This window comes from Coenobita brevimanus, chromosome 27 (genome assembly GCF_032717465.1).
Source record: "Coenobita brevimanus isolate Jiangsu-jjx chromosome 27, ASM3271746v2, whole genome shotgun sequence".
Classification (NCBI taxonomy): Eukaryota; Metazoa; Arthropoda; class Malacostraca; order Decapoda; family Coenobitidae; genus Coenobita; species Coenobita brevimanus.
The window spans coordinates 16,393,078-16,406,606 of NC_136980.1; positions in this window are offsets into that span (position 1 = coordinate 16,393,078).

Consider the following 13,529-nt stretch of genomic DNA (forward strand, 5'->3'; position numbering starts at 1 on the left):
ATTCCCACTCTGACGCTACAAAAAAATAATTTCAAAATGTTAAGATGCAGAACATAACAAGAGGGGATAACTGCAGTAGGCCGGTTGGCCTATGTTAGGCAGCTCCTAGAAGTGCAGAAACAAGAGATACAAAATAAAAATACAGAAACAAGACAACATTTGTGATGGCAGGATGTTCATAGCTCTATGGCCATTACTGCATTCCACACTGTACTCTCAAAACGTTATAGCCGGTGGATGGGTGAAATGGGTATAGAACTCTGAAGCTTCTCCCATCCCAAATTCTCTCTTGATCTGTGCATTTTTCACTTCGTGTTTCTGCAGTTTTTTTACATCCTACATCTTAACAATCATTTTAGAAAAAGTTTTTTGTTACCTAGTTATGATAATTTTATGGAAGCCAGGTATCATATATACACATTAGGTATTCTCTAAAATGACGTCTACCTGTTTGATAATCGATACAGTGTACATAAAATGCTTATTTAGATTGGGACTGTATGAATACATAATTATGCTGACATACTGGATAAGATATCTGACTGTTGCAGAATGTTTTTAGGCTGTAACTCGCCTACTGTACCCTGAATACTGCCCTAGATATAAAAGGCCACATCCTAGTTTGATGCGAAGAGTTCTGGTTGGTAACACGCTCGTGCACGCATGTTTATTTTTAACATATGACTAATGACGAAAGAAAGAAGGAAAAAATAATTTTGCGACCCGATTTGACGACTCCTACGAATGTTAGTTGGGCTTTGCGAGTAGTCTGCACTTATTGAAGATCTTTTAGTTCGTATGCTTAAAACTGGGCTATGGTACGGAGTGAGTCCAGTCTGAACATATTCTCTTGCCAGTAATGCGTACACGAGAGGAAAAGAATCTTATATTTAGCTTACATGGAAATGTAATGCCAGAGGCAGACTTTGGGAAACGTCTTGCATCTGTTCCCAAATATTGTATTGCTAGTTATCATCTAAATGTTTTTATTTATTTATTTATTTATCTATTTATCTATTTTTTGTGGGGGAAGAGGGAGACTCTCTCTCCTTGCTCTCATTTCAGCCTGCGTCTCAAGCTGCAGGGCTAAGAAGGGCAATGCATGCTTCTCTCGTACTTGTTGACTAATAATTTGAAATAAACCTTTTCTTAGTTCAGACAATTAATCCTACAGCACCAATTTTCACAGATTATATTCCCATGGCTCGTCCCAGTCCCCAGCAACAATTTCAACCCATTCCAACCACTTTTCTGTCCCCATGCCCATACATTTATCCCTGACATTTTCTTTGGGAGAAAAAAGTTAATGATGCTGGACAAAACCCCAAATAATAAAGAATGCAGCTGCGAAATTGATTCAGCTTGCTTTAACCTTAGTGTAGAAATCTTGTATCTCAAGTTCCTTTCACTTTATCTTATTCCAATTTGTTTTCGGTCCTGTCGAGATTTTACAGTTGTTCCTTGAACTCCCTAAGCCTTGCCACCCTCCTCACTAGCTTTTTGCCTTGCCTCTTGTAATTGCCTGCCTACTTGCCTGTCTGCACTGTCTTTCACCTTACGTTCTTGCCTACTCTACTCACCTGCCTGCGCGTTTGGGATACACATACCAAAACTAACCTGCCTTCCCACCTGCTTTGCTGTCTGTCTGCTTTGACTGTCTACCTCGCCTGTATTTCTGACTATCTGCCTTTACTCCAGCCCGCCTGCTTGTCTTCCAACCTGCCTGTCTTGGTTACCTTGATATTCACTCAGCTTTAGGAGTGACAGTATAGAGAATAACACTCAGTGCAAAGAAGGGACTCACTTTACTCAACGTCTCGCCAAGCAGACTTCTACAGGAATGAAGTCGCTTAGCGAAACTTACTTGTTGAAACGTTGAATAAAACGTGTCCCTTCGCAGCACTTGGTGTTATTCTTGGCTACGTTGCCTGCCTACCTGCCCTTACTTACTTACTCATCAATTTGTTTGCCTGCTTGTGATCCCCCTACCTACCTACCTACCTACCTGTCTCTGCTTGCCTTCCTATCTCCTACCTATGAGAGCTGGGTCTACATAATGCCTGTGATAGCCGGGCCTGCCTGCTGCCTGTGATAGCCAGGACTGCCTGCTGCCTGTGATAGCCGGGCCTGCCTGCTGCCTGTGATAGCCAGGACTGCCTGCTGTCTGTGATAGCCAGGCCTGCCTGCTGCCTGTGATAGCCGGGCCTGCCTGCTGCCTGTGATAGCCAGGCTTGCCTGCTGCCTGTGATAGCCGGGCCTGCCTGCTGCCTGTGATAGCCAGTCCTGCCTGCTGCCTGTGATAGCCAGGCCTGATGGCCAGGCCTGCCTCAAGACGCGGGTGATTATCTCTTTTGTTTTTATCAGTCGTCTACGGTCCCCCCTTCCTTACCTTCACCTTTCCTGTCCTTCATGTGCCTTCTCTTCTCTTCGTTCTTGCTCACCTCTCCCTCATGTTTCCTCTCACTCTACTCAGTCTACCTCGCCTTTTCCTAATTCTCTCCTCCATAATTATTATTTTTTCCTTTTCTCCTCCTTTTCTCACTCTTCTCTTTTTTTCTCCTGTTGTCCTCTCTCTTTTCCTATCTTTTATCCATCCACTCTTCTCCTATTACATTTTTTCACACTCCCCACCTCTCTGTGTACAGTCCTTTCTTCAGTGTTATCCCTTATATATCACTTTATTTTCTACCTGCCCATCATTGTCCTTCTGTTGTATCTCCCCCCCTCTCTCTCTCCAATATATATATATATATATATATATATATATATATATATATATATATATATATATATCCCCTCTTTCTCTCTCTTTCCTTTCTTCTCTCTCCTCTCTCTTTCTTTCCCTGTTCCCTCCATCGCTTTTCCCTCTGTCTCTTTTACCTCCTTCCTTGCTCCTTTTCACATTTCTCTCTACTTCCATTCTCTGTCCTGTTATCAATCCTCCCCCTCTATGTTCTTCCCTTCTTTCATTTCCATTCTCTCTTGTTTCCTTCTTTGTCTTTCTTGTGTACCGTATCACCTTGTCTGTCGTTCCCTTCTCTTTCCTTCCTGTCTCCCTTTTCTTCGTTTTCTGTCTTTCTTGTTTCTTCCCTTCCCTGTTGTCTTTCATTACTCTGTTCTGACCTTTGCCCCCCTTCCCTCCTCCCTTCTTCCCTTACAGTGAGTATAAAGAGAGCAAACAGCACCTGACATAGTTGACCTTTTGAAACTGCTTGAAAAAGACTTCGAATTTTATTAGTTGACGATAAGGATAACAAAGCAAAACGTCCCACTTTCCTTTCCCAATAAACCCTTGAGCCGAAGCCGAAGGAATAAAGGTGAGAAGGTCCACCATGCAGCATAGTAAAACTGCCAACAAAACTTCATAGGAAAGAATAAAGCTACTGCAAGAGCCCCCACCACTGATCAAAATTTTATCCATCGTAGTTATTAGAAACTTTATTAGCTCTGCGCGATGTTAATGTTCTTTTTCAATATGATAAGAGAAAATTACGAACCCGACATCTTTATAATGAGCACCAGACTACCTTGGCAAAAATGATGTTCCTGTGAAAGCCAAGACTTAGCCTTTGACAATTAGCCATATTACTTACCTTGCCTTGCAGTCCCTTACCCACTTAAGTCTCCCATCGCGCCACCCACTCCTTACCCTGCAATTCCTTCCTGGCTCCTAAAGTACCCACCCGCATTTTTCAGAATAAACGTAAATTAATACCTTGTCTCCTCTTTCGTTTCCTTCCTGAACACCCCTCTTCTTCGCCTTTGTTTCCCCCATGCCTCCTCACCTTCTCTCTACTCCCCTGTTTCCTCCCCTCAGTTCCTCCCATCTTCTCTCATGTCTCCCTCTCTCTTTCTCCATCCTTTTACCTCCTGATCTACCTATTCTCCCGCTCCTATCCTCCCTTCTCTCCTCCTACATCCTCCTCCTCTCTGCCTTCCTTCCCCCCTTCCCCTTCCTAACCATTGCCTCTCTTGTTTCCTCTGTCCCCTCACCGTCTCAGTTTCTCCCTTCCCCAGACTCCCTACCCTCCTCTGGTCCCTCTCTTACCCTGCCCTCTACCCCTGTCCTGCCTTTGCCTCCCTGTTTGTATGTGCTTCCTCTCCCAGCTCTCCCTCCCTCCACAACCCCTGTCAACACTGCTCCCCACAAGACCCTTCACGTCACTGTTAACCCACTTCCCACAAGGTTCATCACTAGTTTCTTCTTTTTGCTCCATTTACGGTTCTTCTCTCTCTCTCTCTCTCTCTCTCTCTCTCTCTCTCTCTCTCTCTCTCTCTCTCTCTCTCTCTCTCTCTCTCTCTCTCTCAAACCTTTTCATATTGGTTTTTCCCTTGTTTATAATTATTTTCTATATTAATTCACACAAGGTGGGACAGCTGCAGTGTTCTACTCCAGCAAAGGCCAAACGATTTATTCAGCTGAATGTGAGCAATTTGAGCCTAGCAGTGTTAATAAAATATTTGTGGCACTTAAGGAAACAACCAGCTAGTTTGACTATACCGAAGCATAAAAATGAAACCCTGCTAACTTTAGGAAACAAATTACTCCCATGTGTTATATATAACACGTGAGTTTAATACGTAAGAAAAGTATATATAAGAAATACAGAATACATGAAAAAACTATCAGTTAGCTGGATGAACAGTGAACACCGTATCATATGGAAAAGCTTTCGCTAAACTCCTAAAAAGAGAATGACCAGAACTCTGAAAGGAAGGTGAGACGATCGTCAGTAGAGTGTCCCTAGCGGAACCCACACTGACGATTCGAAAGAAAGTTACGATAGGAAATGTGCTTTCAAGAACTTAAGAAATACAGGATGTTGAAGCAATTGGGCGATACTTAGAGGGCTGGGAAAGGTCACCCTTCTTTGGGACAGGCTGAATGAAAGCACATTTCCCTCAAGAAATATAAGTAGACAGACAGATGCGAAAGTTTACGTAGGGAAGGTGTAAGTACAGAAGCACAGCTCTTGAGAACATCAGTAGGGACCCCATCCGGTCCATATGCCTTGTTAGTATTCAGGCAGTGATGGCAGACAGTACATCAGCTGAAGGTATTTTAAAGTGAGAGGAGTGAAGTGTTAGAGGAACAGCACCGGAATCATCTAAGATGAAACTGCAGGGGAAAGTCTGAGCAAATAGTTTTATGCTATCAGTAGAAGAAACAGCTATTGAGCCAGCAGAGCGGAAGAGAGGACTGAGGGATGATGAAGTAAAGTTGTTAGAAAGGTTTTTGCCAAGGCACCAGAAGGAATGGAATGAGTTCAGAGCATTTAGTCTATCTATCTATCTATCTATATACCTAGGCTGCTTCCCCCAAGGAAAGGGAGGTAGCCGAGACAGGACGACTCACTCTCCATTTACTCATCCATTCAAACACATTCATTCGCATCTTAGCCCCAAAGGGGAGAACGGACAGATCCTCACCGCATCACACCGCACAAGGGTCAACTGCGCAATGCAATCAGTGACATCCGCAGCAGGGCCCGACAGCAGAACTGGTTTACCCCTGCCACATCATAACAGACCCATCCCCTTACCCGCACCTGACCTGACTAGCTGATCAGACCAAATGCGGGAGAATATCCCCTCAGGGCTGCGTCATCACTTATTCATTCACAATTTCTCTCCATTTATTTCTGTCACGCACAGCCACTCTTCCTTGCTCAACAGACATCCCTCTCGCATCCAGCGCTCTCTTCACACTGTCCATCCATCCTATTCGTGGTCTCCCTCTCAGCCTTACACCTCTCACATCAGATCTAGTTATCTTTTTCACCAGTCGTTCATTATCCATTCTCTCCATATGCCCAAACCATTGCAACACCCTCTGCTCAACTCTACCAGCCATCTCCTGAACAACTCCAGTTCTCCTTCGCACTTCATCATTTCGCACTGGATCCATACGCGTCACTCCACACATACTCCTCAGACATCTCATCTCCATTACATTCAAACTTTTCCTCTCTGCTACACCCACATTCCATGTTTCAGCCCCATATAATGCAGTCGGTACCACAACACCCTCATACAGCCTTCTCTTTACATCCATTCTAAGCGAACGACATTTAAACACTTTTTTCATTCCTCCCAGCACCTTTCCTACTTCATTTATTCTAAACTTCACTTCTGCATCTATTCTTCCATCCACAGCAACATGTGACCCTAGATATTTAAAACAATCTACCTCCTCAAGCAACTCACCATTCAAAACTATATTCATCCCCCTACCATCTATCAACCTCGTACACTTCATCACTTTACTCTTATTCTCATTTACTATCAATTTCCTCCTTTCACACACCCTTCCATTAGTACGAGTGGAATTTATTTTTCGCAGAGCAAAGGGCAGACTTATTACGGTTCCGGGCAGAGACATAAGGAGATGAGATTCAGGGGTGGGTTGATTCCAGTGTTCCAGTACCTTTTGGATATCTTCTTGTGAACAGTAGAACAAGCGTGACTTAACCTTTTTTTTTTTCTTTTTTTTCTTTTTCTTTTTTTTTTGCATTAATCACAGGATAAGAGAAAGGAATGTACGCTTCCATGCCTGAGATAATAACCTCAAAAAATTGCGAGGCTCTCGGTAATGGAGGCAATGAAAGTATAATCATTTAAGGGAAAATCGACATTGTACTCCCTGAGGGCCTCCAAATCAGCAGCTCCAAAGTGCCACAGCCGCCTCTTCTTTGGAGGATAGGGCAGGTTAAGGTGACAGGATTGTGATCAGAGGAGCCCAATGGAGAGAATAGATTAACAGCAATAGCAGAAGGATTAGTTGTAAGGAAAAGGTCAAGTATTTTTGAATACACTCCAAGGTGGTCAGGAATACGAGTAGGGTGTTGTATAAGCTACTCCAGGTCATTGAGGATAGAAAAAGCAGTACCCTTGTTCACCAGGTGGATCAGTGAAAGGAGAGGAGAACCAACGGTGGTGGTGAAATGAAATCATCTTAACTGGGGATTTCAGAGTAACGAGAAATTGAAAGGATGTGTTCCATCATAGAAGTAAGATATTAAAACTAAAATTCATTGTATTCCGTGTTTATATGTATTTAGTCAGAGAATGACAAGATAGCCGAAGCCAGAGAGTAGAGAATTCAGAAGATTCATGTTCAGGAACACGAGAGCAAGATAAGTTGTTGCATACATATACACAACAGCCACCTTTGGCTTTGAAGTGAGTGTAGAGAAAGTAGGAGGATTCAAAGAAGGGTGTGCTATCAGTCGCTTCAGACAGCTGAATTTCTATAAGAAAGAGATGGTGAGGTTTAGTGGAAGAGAATTGGTGTTCAACTGAGAGAAAATTAAAGGAAGGGCCAAGAATGATGTACAAATGAACAAAAAGTGAGTCAGACAGCGATTCCATGTATCTCTCTTGGCCATCACTAGGAAAGGGGCTAATGGCGGGGGCTCTTATGGTCCCCCCTCCTCCCCTGTGGACTCAGAGGCCGGGTGCTTGACGTTCGTATACCATTTTTGCTGATTTAGGAACAGCAACTATGATGTCTATTGTGCATATAGTTTGGTGTTAACAGTTAGAGGAAATTGTATAGGAGAGTATGCTGGCCTACTCTATGTGTTACTGAAACAATAAGCTCGGCGAAGAGGGATGGTTAGAAGCTAGTCCCGAGAGCTGATGAAACAAGAGTTCCAGCTCTCCCTGACATCAGCTTTCAATCCTCCCTGGGAGTACCGCCTTGTTCGACTGGTGCTATAGTTTACTCCCTCCAAACTGGTTCCTTACGACTGCTATGCCGTCACGAAGCAGGTACGCAGTTAAAGAACGAAATTGTTATATTTATGGGAAAGAGTTTTATGGTGCTGAGTTTATAAAAAGGTTCCCGTAATATGTTCAATAGCTTCTCTGGCATTTTTTCTAGTTAGCTTTTACTGCCAGCAAGCGAATTTTTTAATAAGGAAAATTATTTTATTGTGAATGGGTCAATGAAATAATTTCTTAACCTTAGCAGAATCATCCAGAGAGGGAAAATAAAAGAGAAAAAGGTGTGTCTTATTGTTCTTCAGGGTTAGGTTAACTCGGACGAGGTTATACAGCTCATTAATGACCCCTGATGCAAAGACTTAAAACTGGGGCTGTGTTTGCGGTTGCCAGTGAATTAATGATAAGAGACATTCCCACTGTGCTGGTGTTTGCATGTGAAGTCGATTTATCAGGAGTAACAATGTGTGCACACACCTGTCGATAGACAATACTATGTGTACAACCTACACTCAGACTTCTAACTTCATGCCACAATGTGTGTGTGTGTGTGTGTGTGTGTGTGTTCAGTAACGGGCAAAATTACGCCAATTACTTCATCTACGTAACACATTGACAATGTCCATAACTTTCCTTCGTGACGTACTTTAATAAAGATAACCATTTACAGACAAGATACACACCAAACCACTCCTGGTAAGGAATATTAGTCACTTTAGGTTAGTGAGAAGCAGTTGAAGTGAAAAGTTTGGCGAAGTGTTGTCCTCGAATGTACAATACGTCCCAGCTCATGCACAGTTCAGGCTATACACATAAAACACACAGCCATACCGACACATGCAGCTCGCGTAATGTAATCAATATGACTGGTACTTGCCACACGTCAGCTTGATTCACTGTTTGATCATAAGGCCTTATACATTACTTACACACAAGCACTCTGGCAGTGTGTGATTCTGCCAACGTTCCAGTAAGTTCTTTATTTTACTGCCCATTATTTCCAGTCTGCGCATGCATGAAGCGTATTGATTACGGTATTTGGGACAGTAAAGTCGCTGATTATCTGTGGTGTGGCAGTACAGCGGGGTGGTAACCTAAAGTTATTATCGTCCACCTTTAGGCTGAACAATAATGTTTTTGTCCGCGTCTGTGTGTGTGTGTGTGTGTGTGTGTGTGTGTGTGTGTGTGTGTGTGTGTGTGTGTGTGTGTGTGTGTGTGTGTGTGTGTGTGTGTGACCATTCTCTGTGTATCTGTTACCATTGTGTATGTCAAGAACGGCCCGAGCTATCAACATAAAACCTTCAGGGTATCAAGATATGGCCAAAATCTTGGACGAGTCCCAAAATGGGCAGTCGAGGTCAAAGTTAAGATCGCCAAAATGGCTACCAAATGTCAACTAGTTTTTATCGCCCGCCTTTAGCACCATTATATATCATGAACGGCCTGAGCTATCAACATGAACCCTTCATTATCAAGATATGGCCAAAATTTTGGACGAGTTCGAAAATGGGCACTCAGGGTCAAGGTCACCAAAATGGCTGCCAAAAGACAACTAATATTCTTGATATGAATTGGCTTTTTGTGAAATGCGGTGACTGAGTGCCGTACAGATTCCGAATTTTCTTCACATTTGGTTTGTAAGTATTTTGTCATGGCCAACAGCATATTCTGGTGGGCGATTAGCATTTGGCTCCCGAATACTTTTCTTTCATATTCTATGATACAGCACATTACGAACCACGAACACCAAGCAATGTGTCTCTGGAAGCTGCTGGATCCAGCCTCACTGGCACCTGCTACGACTCCACAGTTACGAATCAATTCCAGAAGTCGAGGACCTTTGCACGCAGGAACCGGGATGACAGTCTTTTGTCTGCCTGTTCGTTCGGTTGATTTCTAGTGACGGCTTGTACGAGCTGATCTGCTGACTGAATTTAAAGACTGAGGTGTCAAATGAAGCCACTTCTACGGATGTTGTTCCCTCAATGAAGAATTCAAAACGCTCAGAACAGTCGTGAGATCATAATGACCAAAAACATTTATTTATTCTTTTTATTGTTTTACAAATGTAAGACATAACCATGGTGCCGCTGGAAACGGGGTTCAAAATTCAGTCATTTCTGTTCTCTTCCAGTACTGATGAAATCAACTTGAAACCGGGAAACATAAAATTGAAACTGCCATTGGCAAAGCGCTTTCTAGATGGATCAGATAGTGTCTGCTTAGTTTTTACCGGCGTGTGGGCAGTTATTTGGCGAAATTTTTCGCGCTTCATTGCGAAACACAGGAAGGGTTTAGGGAGGGCCTATAACCGATTCTGTTGAAAAACAATAGGCTTCCAGGGTTTATTGATACCTACTTTATGATTTTTTTTTTCCAGAACGATTGGCGTCAAATTGTGACCTGCAGACAGACAGACAGACAGACAAACATACGGAACTGACCAACAGGCTTCCCAGATCTTTCGATCTCGGCAAGCAATAAATAAATATGCGGCTGTGTTCACCTCTATGCTTGCCTCCACCACCTTCTTAGGTGGTGGAGGCAGGCATAGAGGTGGACAGGTAGACAGACAGGGATTAGAGTAGGGAGATGGGTACTCAGTTAGGCAGGCAGGTAGGAGGGAAGGTAGGCAGGGGAGTTGGCAGGGAGGTCGGCTTGGCTTGTGGATTGGTAAAGGTGTAGGTAGAAAAGGAGACAGGTAGGTAGGGAAGCAATTAGATAGGAAGATAAGCAGAGTAACAGTAGGGAAGTAGCTAGGGAGGCAGGCAGAAAGGCAGATATGTACGAGTAGGTAGGAAGGGAGATAGGTAGTTAGGCAGCGAGGTAGGCAAGGAGGTATGGTAGGTGGGAAGGAAAATAGGTAGGGATGTAGGTAAGTAGGGGAATGCAAAAAAGAGTGGAAGTTAATCCTTTATATGATATGGAAATTATCTGCAGCTTAATACCTGTTAGTTAAAGGATCACAGTGGCTACAAAACTGAGATCATGGCATAACAAAGAATCTGTTGTATTTGGCAAGCATTACGCGAGGCTTAGTCTTCGGGACCCTAGCGTGGCAACACATAGCTAGTGTTGGTTTTATGATACTGAATTTGTCATGGAATTATCATCATGTTTTATTTGTCTCGTGTGAGGCCAGGTTTACTCGTATAGTGTTGGTTTTACTCCGGTTTGAAGAAATTTTGAACTATATCCTTGCAATTCCCATACCAAAAACTTCGACCGCCATATTTCAAGGAACGTATTATCTCCACGCTGAACCAAGACCCACAACAATCATACCCATTCCCAGGATGGCACAAACCTCCTGTAATAATCCCCATACTACCAGACTTCCTGTACGCTCCACAGACCAATGGGGTTCCCGTGACTCTCCCTGGCCTTATGAAAACATCTTGGCTACTTTCGAGTATCAGAAGTAATCACTGAGCTACCAAATCAGTAACACTGACAAAAGGGAATAATACTGCATGATATCGACAACTATGAGGAGTATAACCCCTGTGACACGGTCTCCCGCTGCCTATCCTCTCTCTCATCCCCACGAATGTCCCACACCCACTGACAGCCTCAAATGCTCCTCCAGTACCAGAACATTTTTGATAAGTGGACAACACGACTTGCAGACCATCCTCATGAATCACATAATCTATACTGTTTGGCCACCCTTTTAAAAATCAACATAAAAAAAAAAAAAAAATGAATAGGGCCAAATGGAGGACATGTTTCAAGCAATTAACTCTGAACCATCATCGGGCCCTGGGTCGTTCATGGTCGTCTGGGTCGAAATTTTAAAAAGTATAGCACTAGGTTTCTGAGTTGACTATAGGCAACTCAGTGATGCTGTGTTCAAGAATCTACAGCCACTGCCACATATCAGCGACTACCTGGAGGCTCTGTCAAACTCAGAAATCTCCACAACTCTCGATCTGTAAGATAATTGGCAGGTCCTCTTAATAACAGAGGACCCAAAGAAAACTGTGTTTGCTGCTAAAACCGGTTAAGAGTATTAATTCGCAGCTCTCCACTTCAGTCTTTTGCAATGGACCAGTCACGTTCTGTTACGTGATGGACGCCAAGCTCTGTGGCCTTACCTGGGAATTTTGTCTGGCATGGTTCAACATCACTGTCATCGCCCAGACTGAGCACTAACATCAAATTCCCTGCAACAGATCTTCCTGTGCTGATGCCAGGAAGATTTAAATCCATCCAAGGACACAGTAGCTGGAGCCTCTATTCCAAGCCAAGGCCATGTCATTTTGGCACTTAACATCAAGCCTTAGTCAGTTCTTTCCTCGGCCTGGACAAAGTACTTTAGCCACACTTGTTCATTACTTGGCAGAAGTTATTCCATGCGACTGATTCAGCAACGCCAGAAAGCTCTCAAAACCCTTAAATAACACCGTCCTCTAAAAAACAGCAGCAAACCATAATAACTATAATACAGCCTTGCCCCTGTACACTGATGCATACTTAGATAACCGCTCACCGCTATATTACCGTACTCTCCCACACCTCACACGCATCACCATACTCGTATTCTCCAACACACCATTCACAGCATCATATTCTCCCACACCTCACTCACATCACCATATTCTCCCACACCCCACTCACATCACATCACCATATTCTCCCACACTCCATTCACGTCACCATGGTCTCCCACACCCCACTCACATCATCAAATTCTCCCACACCCCATTTACATCGCCATATCTCCTTACACCCCACTCACATCACCGTATTCTCACACCCCTCTCACATCACCGTATTTCCTCACACCCCACTCACATCACCGTATCTCCTCACATCTCACATCACCGTATCTCTTCACACCCCACTCACATCTTATCTCTTCACACCCCACTCACATCACCTTATTTCTTCACACCCCACTCACATCACAGTATCTCTTCACAACCCACTCACATCACCTTATCTCTTCACACCCCACTCACATCACCGTATCTCCTCACACCCCACTCACATCACAGTATCTCCTCACACCCCACTCACATCACCGTATCTCTTCACACCCCACTCACATCACCGTATCTCTTCACACCCCACTCACATCACCGTATCTCTTCACACCCCACTCACATCACCGTATCTCCTCACACCCCACTCACATCACCGTACCTCCTCACACCCCACTCACATTACAGTATCTCCTCACACCCCACTCACATCACCGTATCTCCTCACACCCCACTCACATCACCGTATCTCTTCACACCCGACTCACATCACCGTATCTCTTCACACCCCACTCACATCACAATATTCCTCTGTCGCATGTCTATCTATTCATCAGTCTCTTGTCTGACGCCGCATCCAAATAAATGTAATCAGGTCAAATGGCCATCCGATGTCTCTATCGTACTCAGTACGCTTCTTTTTTCTTACCATGCCCTTGCCTCCCTTACTTATTCTCTCACCTTATGTTCCCGCCACATTCTCAGTCTTCCTCTCCTTCTACTTATAACCACTTCTCTCATCCACTCGTACACCAAATTCGGTCTTTCTTCACACTTCATTTCCTTCCCCTCGCCAACTCTCCTGTTAAACTGTTCATTATTACAAATTCCCACGGCCGTTCCTTGCCTTTCCTCCTCGCTGCATGCGTTGTCAGGTGCACTTTTATCATTACAACGGATTATTCATTTCCTTTATTACACATTTTCGCTATTACTTCTCTTGATTGATCTGGGATATATACATTGCCTTATATCTTGTCTATTATGTAGTTTCTTTCTATTTTCTTTTATCTTTTACTTTCCTTCTTTTACCTTGTA